The sequence below is a fragment of the Carcharhinus amblyrhynchos genome, chromosome 26 (genome assembly GCF_965287045.1).
Source record: "Carcharhinus amblyrhynchos chromosome 26, sCarAmb.v2.hapA, whole genome shotgun sequence".
NCBI lineage: Eukaryota > Metazoa > Chordata > Chondrichthyes > Carcharhiniformes > Carcharhinidae > Carcharhinus > Carcharhinus amblyrhynchos.
Window position 1 is genome coordinate 23,721,419 of NC_137349.1, and position 10,979 is coordinate 23,732,397.

Consider the following 10,979-nt stretch of genomic DNA (forward strand, 5'->3'; position numbering starts at 1 on the left):
GGGCTGTGGGAGGAAACCCACGCAGACACAGGGAGAACATGCAAACTCCACACAGACATTGGCCCCAGGCTGGAATTGAACCTCAGACCCTGGTTGCTGTGAGTATTAATCACTGTGCCACCATGCCAACCATAAAGAAATCAGAAGCAGAAAGGGAGAAGGGAAGTCCATCTGATAGATGTCATGAATGATCTCAATTGCCCAAAATACCGTGAGGACAGCATGAGAATTGGCCTGACCAGGATTTGAACCTGGGTCACCTGCTTTACAAGCAAGCATGCTAAACCACTGCACCATCAAGCCAAAAGCTTTCTCAGGTGTTTCTTCAGTACTCTTGGGACGTCAAAACGGCTGGAAAAGTTCGGGAAACCCTAATCAGAAGCATGTAGTTAATCAGCTCAAAGTACTGATAGCTTATTGCATCATAACCTGTCTTACCTGTCCGGCATTAGGTTTGCCAAAGCGTTATCTTAAGACAGTAGAAGTGAGGTAGATATACCGCTTACCTAATTCAATGCGTCATCGATAGTTGCTTAAAGCATCAGCAAAACCAATGAGGCATTTATAACTGCTTATTTGCCACTGTTCTTTAATTGCTGTATGCCACTGGCACTTAATGGGTGTTGGCCTTTTACATGGTTAGGACTCAGTATTTTCATGAATCATCCCTTTTTTCCTGAATGAAAAAGGCCCCAGGTAAAGGTTGTGCACGCCAAGAGGTTGGGATGTTACATATTGCCCAGTTGCAGCATGATTCAATGGAAAATATTAGAACGTATTTTATTTATAGAATTATCATTTATGAGTGAATATTCTGGTGATTCCTATCCAGATGTTTGTTTCGTGGCACCTTGGACTTCTATTCATGCTTTGAATAAATTGTTAAATTTCCATGATTGGCATGCATAGAGGTTGATCTTTAAACTGCCAACAAATTGGAAAATAAAATATATTCATAGAATCCTACAATGTAGAATTGGCCCATCAAGTCTGCACTGACCACAATTCCACCCCATCCATACACTTATCCTCGCTAGTCCCCCTGACACTACGGGGTAATTTAGCATGGCCAATCCACCCAACCAACAGATCTTTGGACTCCTTAGTACTATTTTTAGGTTTCTGCCCAGTTAAATCAGAACTATTAGCAATAGCTAAACAATGTTATTTTGTCAGCCATGGAGAATTAATGCCAATTGTCAATTTAGTGATGGTTGTTTAGTGAAATATTATTCTAGGTTGAATCTAAAAGTTATCCTGGCCATCCAGTGAAAGGTAAATTTATTTACTTTACAGCTATAAAAGTTGGTAGATTGAGCTACAAAGAGATACATGTGATGAATTTTAACCCTCAGGAATGGGCAGGTGAGACTCCAGCTCACTGAGTCCACATCCGGGTGGTGGTGGGTTGTTGCCTTGCATGGCTGCAGTCCTTGCGGTGTTGGGGAGGCAGTCACACTCATCTAGGCAAGCTGAGAGTATTCCATCACATTCCCCGTTTATGTCTTGTAGATGGTGAGCAGGCTTTTGAGAAGTCAGGAGGTGACCTGGAATCACAATGGCAATCAAATTGGTGCATGGCATTGATCAATTGTGTGGTAGGTAGAACATTTTTATGGATTGATGGTAAACATTAGAACATAAGAACGAGGAGCAAGTCCCTCAAGTCTGCTCCACCATCCAATAAGATCATGGCTGATCTTCCCATGGACTCAGCTCCACTTACTCACCCGCTTACCATAACCTTTAATTTCTTTACTGTTCAAAAATGCATCTATCCTGGCCTTAAAAACATTCAATGAGGTAGCCTCAACTGCTTCACTGGACAGCGAATTCACAACCTTTTAAGTAAAGAAGTTCCTCCTTAACTCAGCCCTAAATCTGCTTCCCCTTATTTTGCATCCCGATAGTGAAAAATCCTGTTTCCATAGCCACTGCATAATGTGGTGTAAAACAACTTGTTTAACTTGTTCTTCAGTAGATAAATCCCAATGTTTGACTGATAAAGTCGAAGAGCATGTTCCTTCATGTAATGTAAAATATTGAGGATGCCTGAAATCCGAAATATAAGAACAGAACTGTCTGGATAAACTCAGCAAGCCTGGCAGCATCTTTGGAGAGAAAAATATAGTTAACATTTTGGATCTAGATGATCTTTAAGTTGTTTGAAGTATGCATTCTCAACTAACCAATGCAAAACGTCTCCTGTTAGATTCTGCAGCACATGCTGAACTATTCTGAATGCGTTAACAACCATTTGAAGACAATTAGTTGAACCTGAAATATACTCATTTCTGCTTGCAAGAAGCGACATAACAGAGAGCTGTTCTCTGCAGGCATTCAAACCTTGTGGCCAGAATCTTACCGTCCCGCCTGCCACGGGAATTGGAGCGGGTGAGGGGTGGACCATGGAAAGGTCTGTTGACTTTGAGCAGGATTTTATGGGATCAGGTTGAGTGAGACTGTAAAGCCTTGTGTCTTTTTTGAATTACCCAAGAGTTTGAGGAGGCTATAGTTGCTTCCTACACAGCAACATCTCTGCCAATCAAAGTTAACTTGCCAACTAATCAGTACCCTTTTTTTCCAATAGCGTAAATCATTGTAATAGTTTGAAATTTAGCATTTTTGCACTTGTCTTGGTTAGTGCAAGATGAAAAGTTTCAGCAACATTTCTCTTTTTTTAGTAATAACAAATTCCATATGAACTTTAAAAATGCCATACTCCAATCACAAACAAGAATATTAAGTTTAAAGCCAATTATATAAGAATGGGTGGACAGCCGGCTAAGGTTGATTAGGTAAATAACGAAACAGTATGGTGGTAACTAAGAAAAAGCAGGAAGCACTTAAAGAAACAATTCAAAATGTTCAACAAAAGTACATTCCATTGAAAAACTAAATGTCAGTGAGAAAGATCCAAGGGGATTTCTAAAGAGAATAAGGATGGTATGAGATTAGAAAAAAGCCTTATAATGCTGCAAAGAACATTAGTATGTCTAAGGATTGGGAGGATTTTAGAAATCAGCATATAAGAACATAAGAAATAGGAGCAGGAGTAGGCCATCCAGCCCTTCGAGCCTGCCCCGCCATTCAATAAGATCATGGCTGATCTGTCGCTGCTCAGTTCCACTTTCCCGCCCTCTCCCGATAACCCTTAATCCCCTCTCCTATCAAAAACCCATCAACCCCCGTCTTAAAAATATTTAGCGAGGCAGCCTCCACCACTTCAACGGGCAGAGAATTCCAGAGATTCACCACCCTTTGAGTGAAGAAGTTCCTCCTCAACTCCGTTAAAACCGCCCCCCTTTTATCTTGAGGCTGTGCCCCCTAGTCCTACTGTCTTTTTTGAGTGGGAAGAGTCTTTCCACCTCTATCCTATCCATCCCATTCATCATCTTATACGTCTCAATGAGATCTCCCCTCATTCTTCTAAACTCTAACGAGTACAAGCCCAGTTTATTCAGCCTCTCCTCATAGCTCAACCCCCTCAACTCCGGTATCAGCCTAGTAAACCTCCTCTGCACTCCCTCCAAGGCCAAAATATCTTTGCAAGCTGATATAAGGGAAAAAATAGAACATGAGCAAACCAGATAGAATATAGAAATGGATTGTAAAAACTATTTTCAAGTATATAACAAGGAAGAGAGTAGCCCACGTGGATGATCCCTTAGAATCAAAGACAAGATATATCATCATGGAGAATAAGGGAATGGCAAAAGACATTGAACAAATATTTTGTTTGCATTCTCACAGCAGAAGACACAAGTTATATACCAGAAGTAGAGGGTACCCTAGGGGATAGTAAGAGTGAGGGAATTAAAGTGATTAATAGCGGCAGAGGAAAGTAACTAAAGGGACTGAAATCCAACTTATCCCCGGAACCTGATGGCCCAGACCCTCAGGCTTCAGTGAGAAAAAGCCACAGAGATCGAAACAAAGAAATACAGAAAACAGAAGCAGGGTAGGTCATTTGGCCCTTCGAACCTGCATCGCCAATCGTTTGATCATGGCTGATCAACAAGTTCAATATCCTGATTCCCCCCTTCTCCCCATATCCTTTGATCCCTTTAGCCCCAAAAGCTATACCTAATTTCTTCTTGAAATCACACAATATTTTGGTGTCAACTACTTTCTCTGGTAGTGAATTCCATACACTCACTACTCTCTGGGTGAAGAAATTTCTCCTCACCTCAGTGCTAAAAGGTTTACCCTTTATCCTCAAACTATGACACCTAGTTTTGGAATCTCTCACCATCGAGCTCCTTCTTTCTGAATCTACCCTGTTAGAATTTTATAAGTTTCTATGAGATCCCTTTTCAATCTTCTATGAATATAATCCTAACTGATGTAATACCCCCTCGTATGACAGACCTGCCATCCCAGGGATCAGCTTGGTAAACCTTTGCTGCACTCCCTCTATAGCAAGGACATTCTTCCTCAGATAAAGACACCAAAGCTGCACACTGTACTCCAGGTGTGGCCTCACCAACAGGTTACAATTGCAGTAAAACATCCCTATTCCTGAACTTAAATCCTCTCACTATGAAGATCAACATACCATTTGCCTTTTTTACTGCCTGCTGTACCTGTGCACTTGCTTTCAGAGACTGAAGGATAAGGGCATCAAGGTTTCGCTGAGTATCCACCTCTCTCAATTTACATCCATTCACCCATTCCTATTATTGCCACCAAAATGGATAATATCACATTTATAGTGGATGCGCTGACAAAGATTTTCCAGAATTCCCTAGTTTTTGGAATGGTCCAAACAGATTGAAAGTTAACAAACGTGACATTGCTATTCAAAACAGGGAGAGAGAAAACACTTAACAAGGGACCAGTTAGTTGGACATCAGGAAAGTGTTGGGATTTATTAAGGAAATCTTAACACTGCACCTAGAAAAGCATAGTGTGCTAAAACAAGTCAACATGGTTTTTTTGAAAGAGAAACCGCATTTGACAAATTTATTACAGATTTTTGGGGACATAACTAGTTGGGTAGATATCAGGAAAGAGTAGATGGAATATATTTGGATTTTTGAAAGACTCAGTAAGGAGCCATGCAAAAGATTAATACAAGACAGGGGTTCATGGAATAGGAGCGGATATATTAAAAGGGATAACAAATTGGTTAATAGAAACAGAGTCTGGATAAATATTTTTAAGTAGCTGATGAAATGTCACAAGGATCAGTGCTTGCACCTTACCTATATGCAGTTGGATGAAGTTTGCTGATGGTGCAAATCTAGTTGGAAATACAAACTATGCAGAAGACATAAAAGACTACGATTTTACCAGTTCACTGCGCCAGTTGATCAGCGTGATGAGCCAGGAACATAGCATGAGAGGCCTGGCATTGGCAGAGGGGCACAGTAATTACTTCCTTGCAACCCTTTGAGTTCAAGGCATCTGGTCCACATTTGTCAGGACCTGCACTAATTGGACATTCTGTTGGGGGGTGAGGGGAAGGGTGTACGGGAGAACGCTGGGAGGCCAGCACATCCAGTCTCAAATCTGATAATTAGATTTAATTTAATATTAATGAGTACTTGAGCGAGAACCTGATCAAGGCCTGTGGAGCAGGCCAAGAGACTCACAGGTTTGATGACTGGCAAGAGGTGTATTTGGCCCTCAAGCTCAATTCAACGGGCCAAGGCAAATCCTGGCTGCAGCAAGTAGCCCCGGAGAATCACCCCCTCTATTAGATCAAAGGGATTAAAACTTTGCCCAAGCAAGTAGTAACCCTGAGGGTTGGGAACATTTTAGAATACAAAGGATCAAGATACTAATAAAGAAAGAGAAAATAGAATGAAAGTGAACTAGCGGGGGCAAAAAAGAATTGTAAAAACTTTTGTGGATACGTGACGAGGAAAAGAATGACAAAGGCAAACGTAGGCCAACTACAGGAGAGACAGGAAAATTTATAATGGGGAATAAGGAAATGGCAGAATAGTGTCTGCCTTTCACAGAGGGAAACCTCTCAGTCATACTAGAGAACCAAGGGATTTGTGAGAATGAGGAGCTGAAATACATTAGTATTAGTAAGACAAAGCAGTACTGGAGAAATTAAATGGGACTGAAATTTGATAAATCCTCTGATTCTGATGATCAATATTCCAGAGTGTTGAAAGAGATAGAGGGTGCATTAACGGTCACTCCCCCCCCCACCCTGCCCCCCAAAATTTCTTTAGATTCTGGAATAATTCCTCTAGATTGGAATGTAACAAACGCAACTCCAGTATTTAAGAAAAGAGGGAGAGAATAACAGGGAACCCATTAACTTGGGGAAATGTTAGAATCAATTATAAAGGATAACTGCACACTTAAAAACTAATGGTAGGATTGAGCAAGAGTGAAAATGGATTTATGAAAGGGGTCAAAAAGGACAGTAGGAGGAGAGGTAATAAGCCGTGGATAACGAAGGAGGTGAAGGAAAGTGTTAAATTAAAAGCGGAGGCGTTTACAGTAGCAAAGAGTAGTGGGTGAGAAGAGGATTGGGAGAGGTTTAAATGTCAACAAAGATTGACAAAGAAGATGATAAAGAAGGGTAGGAGAAACTATGAAGCTGGGCTTGCGCTTAATATAGTAAAGGATAGCAAGAGTTTTTATAAATATATAAAAAGGAAGAGGCTGGCTAGGGTGAACGTTGGTCCCTTGGAGGATGAGAAGGGGGACTTAGTGGTAGGGGATGGGGATATGGCTGACGTCCTGAATAACTTTTTTGTTTCTGTCTTCACGGAGGAGGACGTGAATAATTTGCCGGGTGTTAGAGATGGAAAGGTGGTAGGACTGAAGGGTCTTAATGACATTACTGTTACTAGAGAGGAGGTGCTCGACAGACTGGAGGGACTGATTGTGGACAAGTCGCCAGGACCGGATGGAATGCATCCGATATCTCCCCTCATTCTTCTAAACTCTAACGAGTACAAGCCTAGTTTATTCAGCCTCTCCTCATAGCTCAACCACCTCAACTCCGGCATCAGCCTAGTAAACCTCCTCTGCACTCCCTCCAAGGCCAAAATATCCTTGCGTAAGTACGGCGCCCAAAACTGCACACAGTACTCCAGCTGCGGCCTCACCAATGCCCTATACAGCCGCAGCAAGACCTCCCTACTTTTATATTCAATCCCCCTCGCTATGAAGGCCAGCATCCCATTCGCCTTCCTGACCACCTGCTGCACCTGCAAGCTGGGTTTTTGCGACTCATGCACAAGGACCCCGAGATCCCTCTGCACCGTCGCCTGCTGCAGCTTTTCGCCACGTAAGTAATAATCCTTCCTACCATTATTCCTACCAAAGTGGACCACCTTGCACTTGCCAACATTAAATTCCATTTGCCATTTCCTGGCCCATTCGCCCAGCCTATCTAGATCCTTCTGTAGACTCTCCACACCCTCCGTACAATTTGCCTTTCCTCCAATCTTGGTGTCATCAGCAAATTTCGACACCCTACACTCGGTTCCCTCCTCCAGATCATCTATATAAATGGTAAATAGCTGAGGCCCCAGCACCAACCCCTGAGGCACTCCACTAGTCACCATCCGCCAATCCGAATAGCACCCATTGACCCCCACTCTCTGCCTCCTATTTGACAACCAATCCCCTATCCACGCTAACACCCTACCCCCAACTCCCTGTCCCCTGACCTTCTGCAATAACCTCCTGTGAGGTACCTTGTCAAACGCCTTCTGAAAATCCAGAAAGACCACATCCACCGGCTCTCCTCTATCCACCGCCCTAGGCACATCCTCATAGAACTCCAGTAAATTTGTCAGACACGACTTCCCTTTAACGAAACCGTGCTGCGTCTGCTCTATCAAGCAATTCCTCTCAAGATGCCTTGCTATTTCCTCCTTGATGACGGATTCTAACATTTTACCTACAACAGACGTTAAACTAACCAGCCTATAATTCCCTGCCTTTTGCCTGGCACCCTTCTTAAACAACGGCGTAACATTAGCCGCTTCACTCAAAGGGTGGTGAATCTCTGGAATTCTCTGCCCGTTGAAGTGGTGGAGGCTACCTCGCTAAATATTTTTAAGACGCGGGTTGATGGGTTTTTGATAAGAGAGGGGATTAAGGGTTATGGGGAGAGGGCAGGAATGTGGAACTGAGCCACGACAGATCAGCCATGATCTTATTGAATGGCGGGGCAGGCTCGAAGGGCTAGATGGCCTACTCCTGCTCCTATTTCTTATGTTCTTATGAAATCATGATTGACAAAACTGTAGCATTTTTTGTGGATACAATGAGAAGAATAGATAAGGAAGGAAACCAGTGGATGTGGTGCGTTTGGATTTTCAGATGGCTTTCAAAAATGTTCCATTCACGATGTTAGTAAGCAAAACTGGAGCACACGGGATTGGGGGCAATTTCCTGACATGAATTGGTTAATGATAAAACACAAAGTTGGAATGAATGGATTTTTCTCAGGTTAGCAGGCTTTTCCTTGAAGGGTACTTTCCAGTTATTCACAATCAATATCAATAATTTGGATGTGGGGACCAAATGCAATAATTCCAAGTTTGCTGATGTCACATAGCTAGGTGGGAATGTGAGTTGTGAGGAAGATGCTAAAAGGCTTAAAGGGGATTTAGGCAGGCCAAGTGAGCAAGCAAATTAATAGCAGAGGGAATACAATGTGGAACAATCTGAAGTTATCCACTTTCAGTCAGATAAACAGAAATGCTGAGTATTTCTTAAACGGTGAGAAATTTGGGAAGTGTTGATGGTCAAAGGGACCTACCTGGGTCTCCTTGTTCACAAGTCACTGAAGGCTAACATGCAGGTGCAGCAAATAATCAGGTAGGCAAATTTTGAGGCCATTTTTGCAAGCGGTCTTGAGCACTGGAGTAAAGAAATCTTCCTTCAATTTTACAGAGCCTTGATGAGACCGCACCTGAAGGAACATTGCATACAGTTTTGATGTCCCAAGGATGGATACATCTGCCACAGAAGGGACTGCAACAAAGGTTCACCAGACTGATCCTTGGGATGGCAGGATTTCCCTACGAGGGGAGAGTCAAGAAACTGGCCTATATTTTTCAGAGTTTAGATGAACGAGCGGTGATTTACTTGAAGCATGCAACATCCTTATAGGGTCTCACCACAAATCTCAGAATAAGAAGTAGATCTTTTAAGACTGAGATAAGGAGGAATTTCTTCACTCAAATGATGTTGAATCTTTGTAAATCTCTACCACAAAATGCTGAGGAGGTTTGATCAATATATTCAAGACAGGGATTGGTAAATTTCTAGATATTAAAGATAACAGATATGGTCATAGTGTGGTAAAATGGCATTGAATTAGAAGATAATGGTTTAGTTGAGTAGCAAACTAGGCTGGAGGGACTGAATGACCTCCTCCTGCTACTATGTCCTATCTGGCTAAGTTGCTGATGCATCTCTCAGTATTCTCTCAACATTGGACTCTAGGGTTCAGCATTTGTGTGCAGCTGAGTAGAGCTTGGAGAGGATTGAGAACGACTCTCCACAATTGTCCACTTCTGGAGGTATGAGCCAGCTGTTGAAAACTTACTTGATTGTCTAAGTTGACCCACCAGGGTGAGAGTGTCTGCACTGGTATCCAGTTGCAGGTCCTGTGATGGTGCACCCAGAGAAAGGATGATCCTCCTCATGGATGTCTTAAGAAATTCGTTCTGCAGAACAAAAGTGTCTGGATGATGAGCAGATACTTGAATTGGTAGGATGTGATTAGTGGCACCCTACAACAATCTGCATTTGTGCCTCAATTATTCCCCCACATTTACTAACGATTTGGATGAAGAGGTAGCTATCCACCAAGTTTATCAATAACAAGACTAATGATATGTGACTTTGTAAGTAGAGGTAACTTTTGTGTGAATAGGGACATGTTTGGCACAACTTTGTGAGTGAAAGGCCTGTATTGTGCTGTAGTTTTTCTATGTTTCTAATATTGAATGGTTTGATCTATAAAGTAGCTTTGGAATGTTTGTTTTGTGTTGGCTTTTACTTCAACAATGTGGCAGAATGGATACGATGATGGCCTATAGCCGAAGGAAGGCAAGGTATAGGGTTCCATTGGCAGGTTCTGAGGAAGTGAGCCGATCACTGACAGCCCAGTCAGAAAAAGGATGTGCAGGATTCACTTACCTGCTTCTCAATAGCAAATGAACATCACAACATATGAAACGCTTTTCCACCAGAGCCTCAATGATCTCCCTGACTCAACAGCGGATGGTGAATTAGAAGATGGAGCAAAAATTAACACCTCCAGTCCAGAAAAAGTTTGGTGTATAAATGTTTCTTCACCACGTCATCTTCACAGACATCATCACCACACACTCAGGCTACAGTTCAGGCTACTTCAGAAGGTTGATTTACAGAAGTGGTCACTAAAATCTAAAGCCTCAATTGCACTTTTCCCTCATAGCCCCAATTTTAGGTCTACAGTCTTTCCCTTTCCTCCTGTACAGCTCCCTCATCTCTTCCAGTAAATTGCCTTGCTTTTACTTCAGCTTTGACAGCTGTGCCTTCATGCACCTACTTCCATACTCTGTTCTACGCAGCAGTAGAAGTTCAGAGTTGGAACTGGAGACAGCTGCTTCATGTATCTCAATTGCCACCTGCACTTGAATTATAGAATCTCTACAGTGCCAATGGAGGCCATACAGTGCATCGTGTCTGCACTAACGACAATCCCTCTCCCCATAACCCCATATATTTACCCTGATAATCCCTTGACACCAGGGGGAAATTTAGCATAGCCAATCCGCCTAAGCTGCACATCTGCTTCTCTTCATTGGCAATTACTGCCCTACTTTCAGCTGTGCTTTCGAAATAACCTGCAGTCTTTCAAGCTTCTGGTAACTGTGATAGGAAGTTGCTGGTGTTGGACTGGGGTGGGCACAGTAAGTAGTCTCACAACACCAGGTTAAAGTCCAACAGGTTTATTTGGCAGCACAAACTTTCAGAGCATTGCCTCTTCGTCAGGTGAG

The 10,979-nt window shown here is 42.5% G+C and overlaps 1 non-coding gene across 1 annotated transcript; it reads right to left on the reverse strand.

The window, feature by feature from the left end:
• Positions 1 to 230: 230 nt before the first annotated feature.
• trnay-gua (transfer RNA tyrosine (anticodon GUA)) lies at positions 231 to 303 on the reverse strand. The gene has a single exon. It is a non-coding gene; the product is annotated as a tRNA-Tyr (tRNA).
• Between the last annotated feature and the right edge of the window lie 10,676 nt (positions 304 to 10,979).